The following is an 11,133-nucleotide window of genomic DNA, read 5'->3' as shown; positions in this document are numbered from 1 at the left end:
GCTGGATGAACAGTAGACGGTGGAGGGGTGCCCGTGGAGGGGTGGTTGAATAGTAGCCGGTGGAGTAGCGCGCGGTGGAGGTTGGATGAACAGGAGCCCGTGGAGGCTGGAGGAGGTCGACGATGGAGATGAATAGTATCTCGTGGAGTCCCGTTTTGCGGTACGCCACACCCCACCCGATGAACAGGACCCCCGTTTCGACCGTAATGCTCCAACACAAGTCCGTTTCGTCCGTTTTACGGTACGCCACACCCCTCCCGATCAACAGGACCCCCGTTTCGACCGTAGGAGGATCGTTTCGTCCGTTTTGCGGTATGCCAGACCCCTACCGATGAACAGGATCCAGTTTCGAACGTGGACGGTCGAACACAAGGATGTTTCCTCCGTTGTGCGGTACGCCAGGCCTCGTTTCCATCGCCTGTTCCGTCCAAGCCCTCCTGATGAACACGACCACGCATTCCGTTCCGACCCAGCCGGTTGGCTCCCACGCGTTTCGTTGCCTCCCGATGAACACGACGACGACGCTGCCTCCCCATGAACATGACGACGACGCTGTTTCTCCATTCTGACCCAGCCATGTACACGAGCCCTGGCCGTACGTATGCACGAGTAGGCGTTCGAGACCCCGCCCGTATGTACACATATGTGGCCGTATTTTCTTTCTTGCACCCTGGCTGTTGTACGTACGTGTACATGCTACGTGCGCGCCTCTACTACGACACGTACGCGCCTCTACTATGACACGTGCGTGCCTCTTCATCCACCAGTATATATGTACATACACGTTCGCGACCAGAATGACAACGCTATGTATGCTTCGACCAGGTGGGTCCCGACTGTCAGGCACTTCCTTGCCTGCGAAGATGTAGCTGGTGGGTCCCAGCAGTAAGGGGGCGAATCATTTTTTATTGCCCAGACGCACTTCCCTGCATGCGAAGATGTAGCTGGTGGGTCCCGGCAGTCAGGGCTAAACGTTTTTTCGCGAAACGCGGTGGCCTGTCCGGTGGGTCCCTGCTGTCCGGTGGAGGAATAATTATTTTGCATGTAATAAGGAGGCACTTCCTTGCTGTGGCCATGGACCCAGCTGTCAGCCTCTCCACGTACAGTCTACGTCCGATGGAAGCCGTTCCTTGACCACATTGACCACGCCACGCCGAGAGCACCAGCGCGGTGGACGACGGCGAGGCCTAGGAAGGGGACGACGCGGAGCCGGGGAAGACGCGGCAGTGGATGCCCACGCGTAGAGGAGTATGAGGGTTCACTGGTTCGCTGTGGTGTGAGGCCGCCGTCGCTACAGAATAACAGGGGGTGTGGGTGAGTAGAGGGATGGCCTAGCCAGCGGTGGGAGTAGTAGGGGGAGGTGAGGCCTCCGCCGCATCGCAGCCGGCCACGGGAGGCAGGAGCACGAGGCACGACCGACGCTGGTTTGGGCGGCTGGAGCAAGAAGACCAGAGGTTGAAGAAGCACTATGGCCGTTGGATGGACATCGTACGGTCACTGGAGCTAGAATCGTGCATATTGACTAAGTTGACAAAGCCCTCCGTCCCCGTCAACTTAGTAGGCCCACAAGTCAGCCAGCCACTATACTGGGTCCCAGCTAACAGGGGGTATTCATTTTTTGTGCGTAATAAGGAGGCACTTCCTTGCGTGCGAAGATATAGCTGGTGGGTCCGAGCTGTCAGCGGCGGTAACGTTTTTTTCACGAAATACTGAGGCCCATTCGGTGGGTCCCTGATGTCAGGTGGAGGAATCATTATTTTGCGCGTAATAAGGAGGCATTTCCTTGCGTGCGGCCATGGACCCAGCTGTCGGCCTCTCCACGTACAGTCCACTTCAGATGCATGTTGGTCGTTGACCACGTTGACCAGGTCGCGCCGAGAGCACCGGGGCGGTGGACGACGGCGAGGTCTAGGAAGGGAACGACACGGAGGCAGGGAAGAATCGGCAGTTGTTTCCCACGCGGAGGGGAGTACGACTGTACGAGGGTTTACTGGTTCGTCTGCCATCGCCAGAGAATAACAGCAGGTGTGGGTGAGTAGAGGGATGGCTAGGCCAGCGATGGGAGCACGGTGGGGCGGTGAGGCCTGCGCGGCAGCACAGCCGGCCGCGGGGAGGAGGGAGCAGGCAGTCTCGCCGGCGCTTGTTTGAGCGGCTGGAGCAGGAAGAGCAGAGATTGAAGAAGCACGACGGCCGTTGGATGGCCATCCAACAGTCACTGCTTGTGCGTCAACCTTTTTTTAGGAAAGCCTCAAATATGTGGAAAACAGCATACAACCCATCTGCCATTATTTCTAATAATTTACAGCCCATTTGCTAATTATTAAGGTTTTTTGGAGCCCATATTCTTTTTGTTAGCATTACAACCCATATTGTGGCCACGGTTAAAAAATTATACGAAATTTTGCATATTTCGGTGCGGTCCGAATTGTTTTTAATCCCGAAATTTCGACTCACATTCAAACTGATTTTAAAAATAAATGTATATCAATATAAAATCCAACAAATTCTCAATGCATAAAAAATAATGTAATTTAAAATCTCGAAATGAAAAAAAAGATATTTGAAACTAATTCCCGGTTTGATGTGTTTTAAAAATGTACAACCCATTTCTCATTACTGATGGGCCATTTTCTCTGCCAGCCGAATGAAAGCTCTCCTCGTCTTGAAAGATTTACAGCCCAACAGGCCTGACAAAGCGACTTACTTGGCAAATCACAAAAAAACTGGGCTATGGCCGTGGACCCAGCTGTCAGCCTCTCCACGTATAGTACTCTTCTGATGGAAGTCATTCCTTGACCACGTTGACCACGCCGCGCGGAGAGCACCACGACAGTGGATGACGGCGAGGCCTAGGAAAGGGACGATGCGGAGCCGGGGAAGATGCGACAATGGAAGCCCGCGCGGAGAGGAGTACGAGAGTTCACTGGTTCGGCTACGGTGTGAGGCTGCCGTCGCCGCAGGGCCTGGCCAGCGGTGGGAATAGTATGGGGCGGTGAGGCCTCCGCGGCAGCACAGCCGACCACGAAAGGCAGGAGCATGCGGCATGACCGATGCTGCTTTGGGCGGCTGGAGCAAGAAGACCAGAGGTTGAAGAAGCACTACGGCCGTTGGATGGACATTGATATCTACTACAGAACCTTCTTCTTGTAGACGTTGTTGGGCCTCCAAGTGCAGAGGTTTGTAGGACAGTAGCAAATTTCCCTCAAGTGGATGACCTAAGGTTTATCAATCCGTAGGAGGCGTAGGATGAAGATGGTCTCTCTCAAGCAACCCTGCAACCAAATAACAAAGAGTCTCTTGTGTCCCCAACACACCCAATACAATGGTAAATTGTATAGGTGCACTAGTTCGGCGAAGAGATGATGAAACAAGTGGTATATGGATAGTAGATAAAGGTATTTGTAATCTAAAATAATAAAAACAGCAAGGTAACTAATGATAAAAGTGAGCGTAAACGGTATTGCAATGATAGGAAATAAGGCCTAGGGTTCATACTTTCGCTAGTGTAAGTTCTCTCAACAATACTAACACAATTGGATCACATAACTATCCCTCAACATGCAACAAAGAGTCACTCCAAAGTCACTAATAGCGGAGAACGAACGAAGAGATTATGGTATGGTACGAAACCACCTCAAAGTTATTCTTTCCAATCAATCCGTTGGGCTATTCCTATAAGTGTCACAAACAGCCCTAGAGTTCGTACTAGAATAACACCTTAAGACACACATCAACCAAAACCCTAATGTCACCTAGATACTCCATTGTCACCTCAAGTATCCGTGGGTATGATTATACGATATGCATCACACAATCTCAGATTCATCTATTCAACCAACACAAAGGACCTCAAAGAGTGCCCCAAAGTTTCTACCGGAGAATCACGACAGAAACGTGTACCAACCCCTATGCATAGGTTCATGGGAGGAACCCGCAAGTTGATCACCAAAACATACATCAAGTGAATCACGTGATCTCCCATTGTCACCACAGATATCCACGGCAAGACATACATCAAGTGTTCTCAAATCTTTAAAGACTCAATCCGATAATATAACTTCAAAGGGGAAACTCAATTCATTACAAGAGACAAGAGGGGGAGGAGAAACATAAGATCCAACTATAATAGCAAAGCTCGCGATACATCAAGATCGTTCCAAATCAAGAACACAAGAGAGAGAGAGATCAAACACATAGTTACTGGTACATACCCTCAGCCCCGAGGGTGAACTACTCCCTCCTCGTCATGGAGAGCACCGGGATGATGAAGATGGCCACCGGAGAAGGATTCCCCCTCCGGCAGGGTGCTGGAACGGGTCTAGATTGGTTTTTGGTGGCTACGGAGGCTTCTCGCGGCGGAACTCCCAATCTAATCTCCGTTCTAGAAGTTTTAGGGTATATGGAGTTATATAGGCAGAAGAAGCACGTCAGGGGAGCCACGGGGGCCCCACGAGGCAGGGGGGCGTGACCTAGGGGGGTGGGCGCGCCCCCACCCTCATGGGCAGCTCCCGTATCTTCTGACGTGAGGTCCAAGTCCATCAGGTGTGTTTCCTTCCAAAAATAAATTCTCTAGTTGATTTCATTCCGTTTCGACTCCGTCTGATATTCCTATTCTTTAAAACACTGAAATAGGCATAAAACAACAAATCTGTGCTGGGCTCCGGTTAATAGGTTAGTACCAAAAGTAATATAAAAGTGGATAATAAAGCCCAATATTGCCTAAAATAGTAGATAATATAGCATGGAGCAATCAAAAATTATAGATACGTTGGAGACGTATCAAGCATCCCCAAGCTTAATTCCTGCTCGTCCTCGAGTAGGTAAATGATAAAAAAGATAATTTTTGATGTGGAATGCTAGTTGGCATAATTTCAATGTAATTCTTCTTACTTATGATATGAATATTCAGATCCGAAAGATTCAAGACAAAAATTCATATTGACATAAAAATAATATACTGCAAGCATACTAACAAAGCAATTATGTCTTCTCAAAATAACATGGCCAAAGAAAGTTATCCCTACAAAATCATATAGTCTGGCTATGCTCTATCTTCACCACACAAAATATTTAATCATGGACAAACCCGATGACAAGCCAAGAAATTGTTTCATACTTTTGATGTTCTCAAACTTTTTCAATCTTCACGCAATACATGAGCGTGAGCCATGGACATAGCACTATAGGTGGAATATAATGGTGGTTGTGGAGAAGACAAAAAGGAGAAGATAGTCTCACATCAACTAGGCGTATCAATGGGCTATGGAGATGCCCATCAATAGATATCAATGTGAGTGAGTAGGGATTGCCATGCAACGGATGCACTAGAGCTATAAGTGTATGAAAGCTCAAAAAGAAACTAAGTGGGTGTGCATCCGACTTGCTTGCTCACGAAGACCTCGGGCATTTTGAGGAAGCCCATCATTGGAATATACAAGCCAAGTTCTATAATGAAAGATTCCCACTAGTATATGAAAGTTACAACATAGGAGACTCTCTATCATGAAGATCATGGTGCTACTTTGAAGCACAAGTGTGGTAAAAGGATAGTAGCATTGCCCCTTCTCTCTTTTTCTCTCATTTTTTTTATTTTTATTTTTTTATTTGGGCCCTTTTATTTTTTGTGGCCTCTTTTTTTGGGGCTTCTTTGGCCTCCTTTATTTATTTTTCGTCCGGAGTCTCATCCCGACTTGTGGGTGAATCATAGTCTCCATCATTGTTTCCTCACTGGGACAATGCTCTAATAATGATGATCATCACACTTTTATTTTTCTTACAACTCAACAATTACAACTCGATACTTAGAACAAAATATGACTCTATATGAATGCCTCCGGCGGTGTACCAGGATATGCAATGAATCAAGAGTGACATGTATGAAAGAATTATGAACGGTGGCTTTGCCACAAATACGATGTCAACTACATGATCATGCTAGCAATATGACAATGATGGAGTGTGTCATAATAAACGGAACGGTGGAAAGTTGCATGGCAATATATCTCGGTATGGCTATGGAAATGCCATAATAGGTAGGTATGGTGGCTGTTTTGAGGAAGGTATATGGTGGGTGTATGATACCGACGAAAGGTGCGCGGTATTAGAGAGGCTAGCAAAGGTGGAAGGGTGAGAGTGCGTATAATCCATGGACTCAACATTAGTCATAAAGAACTCATATACTTATTGCAAAAATCTACAAGTTATCAAAGCAAAGCATTACGCGCATGCTCCTAGGGGGATAGGTTGGTAGGAAAAGACCATCGCTTGTCCCCGACCGCCACTCATAAGGAAGATAATCAATAAATAAATCATGCTCCGACTTCATCACATAACGGTTCACCATACGTGCATGCTACGGGAATCACAAGCTTCAACACAAGTATTCTTTAAATTCACAGCTACTCAACTAGCATGAGTTTAATATTATCACCTCCATATCTCAAAACAATTATCATGCTTCAATCTTTTCTTAGTATTCAACACACTCATGAGAGAATTTTATTATTCTTGAATACCTAGTGTCGGTGTCAAAACCGACGGATCTCGGGTAGGGGGTCTCAAACTATGCGTCTAGGCCGGATGGTAACAGGAGGCAGGGGACACAATGTTTTACCCAGGTTCGGGCCCTCTTGATGGAGGTAAAACCCTACGTCCTGCTTGATTAATATTGATGATATGGGTAGTACAAGAGTAGATCTACCACGAGATCGGAGAGGCTAAACCCTAGAAGCTAGCCTATGGTATGATTTTATGTTGTGGTTGTTGTCCTACGGACTAAAACCCTTCGGTTTATATAGACACCAGAGAGGGTTAGGGTTACATAAGGTCGGTTACAAAGGAGGAGATATCCATATTCGTATTGCCTAGCTTGCCTTCCACGCCAAGTAGAGTCCCATCCGGACACGAGACAAAGTCTTCAATCCTGTATCTTCATAGTCTAACATTCCGACCAATGGAGATAGTCCGGCTGTCCGGAGACCCCCTAATCCAGGACTCCCTCAGTAGCCCCTGAACCAGGCTTCAATGACGATGAGTCCGGTGCGCAGTATTGTCTTCGGCATTGCAAGGCGGGTTCCTCTCCAAATACCGTGTACCTGTCGAAATAGTGTCCGGCCTCATGTGAATGTTGCACTCCTTGGCTTCCATGCCCAATAATGACCACTTTCCACGTGTCGAGCGAATGTGAAGAGCCAGGGTGTTTTTACATTTACCCCCTAGCTGTGTGAATGAGCTGCCTATTAAAAAGACGAGGATTCAGATCCAAATCACACCATCCTCCCTTGGCGAGCCTTCATCGGAGCGCATTCGACAGAGATCAATTCCATCATGGCCGGTCGACGCAGCTCCTCCTCTCGATCCCCTAGCCCCAAGCCTAGAGATTGGGAGAGATGTTCCGTCCCGCACAGCAAATTAGTGATGCTTCAGACCAAGGGATTTCTTCCCCCAGCGTACCTGGTCCCAGTTCGAGCCGGGCTTGCCACCTATAATGGCGGAGAGCAAGCGGAGAGCCTTCCCAATCCCTCCAAGGGAGAGCGGGTATGCCTTGTCCCTTATTTGGTAAGAGGGCTTGGATTTCCAATTCATCCGTTTCTCCGGGGGCTCCTGGAGTTCTACGGCCTCCAATTGCATAACCTTACGCCTGCCTCCATGCTGCATATCGCGGGATTTGTAGCCCTTTGCGAGTTGTTTTTGGGCTGTGAGGCTCATTTCGCTCTGTGGAGGAAGCTGTTCTGCCTTGTGCCCCGTTCTCAGAAGGGGTCAATATATCAAGTGGGCGGAGCTGAAGTGTGGCGTATTGCCGGGACCGGATACCTGTCCAGAACCCCAAAGAAGACGTCCAAAGACTGGCCTTCAGAATGGTTTTATATAGAAGACGTCCCCCTCTCGGATCCTATTAGAATCGTCCTTCCTGAGTTTGACAACGCCCCTTTGAAAAAGCGCCGGAGCTGGCGTCCATGGAGCTCCCTGGAGGAAGATGACAGGGATGTTCTTTACCTGATGAGCCGGATAAGTTTTTTGGCTCGATCCGGATTGACCATGATCGAGGTCATGGCCATATGTATTATGCGGGGGGTGCAGCCGCTTCAATATAGAGGCCACCCCATGTGGGATTTCAACGGGGAGGATGATGCCACCCGCCACGGCCGCAAAGGGCCGGGATCGTTTGCTGATCTAATAAAGATCTTATCCACTTTGTACAAGGGAGAAGAGGAGGAATTCCTTCGTGTCAACCCGCAGGGCGGATTTTCTATGTACAATCCTCCGAGCTGGGTAAGCAGAGACTTTCTCTCGCTCATCCGTTTCGTATTCCCGTAGTTAAGTATTCAGTCTAGCGATTTCATCGCAGGAGCTGCGCCAGGCTGTAAAGGAGATAAACAGCCCTCCTCCACAACCCGAGGACCCTGGACGGTCCCTTGATCCGGCCTCCCAGGAGGATCCGGACATATCTGTGGAGCTGATCGATGGGGTATTTTACCAATTGAGTAATGACAACGCTTTGGTGGCCATTACGGCCGATTACCCTGGGCTACTTCCAGCCTCACAGGTGACTGAGACCGAAGTCCCAGCACTTCGAAAGGGGATCCGTCCTTGCGTTTTTTTTGATTGCCGTATAACAGCCATGTTTTGCAGGGGAGGTCCTCGAGGCAGAAGGCCGAGCCTGCGGCGACTAGCCAACAAGGGGCTGCGAGGCCAGGCGGGCTGAAAAGACCCGCAGTCCGGATTGAGACACCAGCGCAGCGGTACGGCGCGCCATCTTTATTGCAAGACATTATTCTCAGAGGCATATTAACGCCCATGCCTTCTTTTCAGGAAAAAGAGCGCTCGTCGGACTATACCCGGAGAGGCTACCAATTGCGCCTCCACCAGCCAGGCTCCAAGGCCGGATTCGGAGGCGGGAACGAATACGAGGCGTGTGCCGGGCGCTCCTCCGACAGAGGATGCGGATAAACTGTCCGCCACCAATTCCGAGGTGGAAAGTGCCATGAACCACAGGCGTCGCCGGACTGTTCTTCGTGACGCTTGTTTCTCCCAAGAGGCATTGGATGCCTTCAACTCGAGAGACGCGTACCTCCGTGCCGCTCAAAATGGTCTAGCCAGAGCCATGGAGCAGTATGTAAAAGACATACGGGTGCGAAAATTTGATGATTATATATATCAGTAGCCCCTGAGACTTGAAACAGTTAGGATAACTGATTTAAGGATCATTTGTTATGCAGGTTCTTACAGAAAAGAATACTCAACTGTCCCAGGAGCTGGAAGAGTGCAAAGCCCAACTTTAGCCTGCACTGGCCGTAGTAGGGGAGCCCAAAGAGACCCCCTCTGGTAACATATCCTTCGAATGATAAGTATCATATAGAATGCGGCGTATATGTAGATCTGACGATAAAATTGCAGATGACGCTGGAATAAATCCAGATAAGCAACAGCTCCTACACCAACTGAAGGCCGGTGAGGGCGTGCTTACGAGGGTGAGGCAGGAGAAGAATGATCTCCTAGATGCCAACACCAAGCTGGGCATGGAACTAAAAGATGTTCATGCCCAACTGTCAGATTCTGTTAAGGAGAATCGGCGGCTTCAACGCGGCATATTTAGTAAGTGCTTGAACGAACTTTGAAAAAGAGTTCAGCGAGGTAGCTGGCTGACAGAGTTATGTCTATAGGTATGCTAACAGGTCGTCCTGCCGAGGAAATGCCCGGTTCAACGGGTGACCTTCTTCCCGAGCTCTCACAGCTGCATGAACAAGTTTGGCAGGTGATGCAAGGCATCGCCCAGGCCTTGTGGCCATCCGTATCCATACCCGAAGGCCTTGGAGAGCTTGCAGAAAAGCTGAAGGGAGCGCGGCGGCGCTTCCGATTATGGAAGATATCGGCCTGCCGTCAGGGCGCCAGGGAAGCCTGGGCAATGGTGAAGACATGGTACACGAAGGCTGACCCGAACCACATGGCCGAAGTCGGACCCGTGGGGCCTGATGGGAAAGAGATCCCTGTGAGCTTAGTGTACGGCCAAGTAGAATTGGCCGCAAAGTATTCCCAACAGGACTGTAGACTAGACAGCCTATTGGATGGTATTGAAGAGGAATTCAACCAGTCAAATTGACTATGTAATTTTAAAGTGACATTTATAATGCCTTCTAGCCGGATTGTAGATCGTTTGTCGTGGCGGACCTTTTCGCTTTAACCTCAGGACCCGACGGTCCAAAGTGTATCCGAATACCCTCTCGGTTATGTAAGAACCGGGGCATGCGTGGAGACCAGGCGTAGGGGTCATTAGTGCTTTATCAGACAAGTGCCCAACTGGTTATGTTATATTACATGGGTAGTAAGAAACATCTTCTAGGGAGAATAGTTCCGTTAAGGGTTCCTTTCCTTGGGTAAGCATTCCCTAAAGTGCATGTCCGTACTGCGATAAGAAGCGCAGAAAAAGCATCTGGGGGCAGATATGGATAATAAATAAAAGTCATCTTTTGTTCATCGACTGAATATTCCCTTAAGAACGCTAGCTTTCGGCTTCACCCAGTCTGAGGTACACGTCCGGCTGACCCGCCGGTAACAATCGCAGAGGTGCTCCCCTTATGCCCTAGCCGAATTAACGGGAACGTAGGGCATAAATACAAGAGCCAGGCAACCCAGCTTGGCCAAAACTTAAGTCATATCGATGCATATAATGTTGAAAAAAGGTACATGTGGAAGTATAACACATGTGTTGGGCGTGAGGCCCAGGTAAATAATTTAAGCTTCTGTGAAAGAAGCCCCCAGGTATGAAGAGTGCGGCTAGCGCATCTGTAATGTACGAGTGAGGCACAAGGTGACCCTTGAAGGCCTAGAGAAATAAAAGAAAGAAAGGGAAACAAGACAGATGATGCATATGCAGAAAATGGACAAAGGGAGGGGACTAACATAGAGTCCGGTGCTAGGCATAGAATCTTTGAAGCCTGGCTGCGTTCCATGGGTTCGGCTCGAGTCGACTAGTCGATGCATCCCGCAGTCGGTACGCTGCACCGGTCAGAACTTGGTCGATAATGAAGGGACCTTCCCATTTGGGCTCGAGCTTGTTCTTTTTCTTATCCGGCAGTCGTAGAACTAGTTCGCCAACGTTATAAGTTTTGGCCCGTACTTCTCTGCTTTGGTATC

Source organism: Triticum urartu, chromosome 5A, assembly GCF_056163025.1.
Source record: "Triticum urartu cultivar PI428250 chromosome 5A, HENAU_Tu73, whole genome shotgun sequence".
In the NCBI taxonomy this organism is placed as follows: Eukaryota; Viridiplantae; Streptophyta; class Magnoliopsida; order Poales; family Poaceae; genus Triticum; species Triticum urartu.
Note: the sequence above shows the minus strand (reverse complement) of the source record.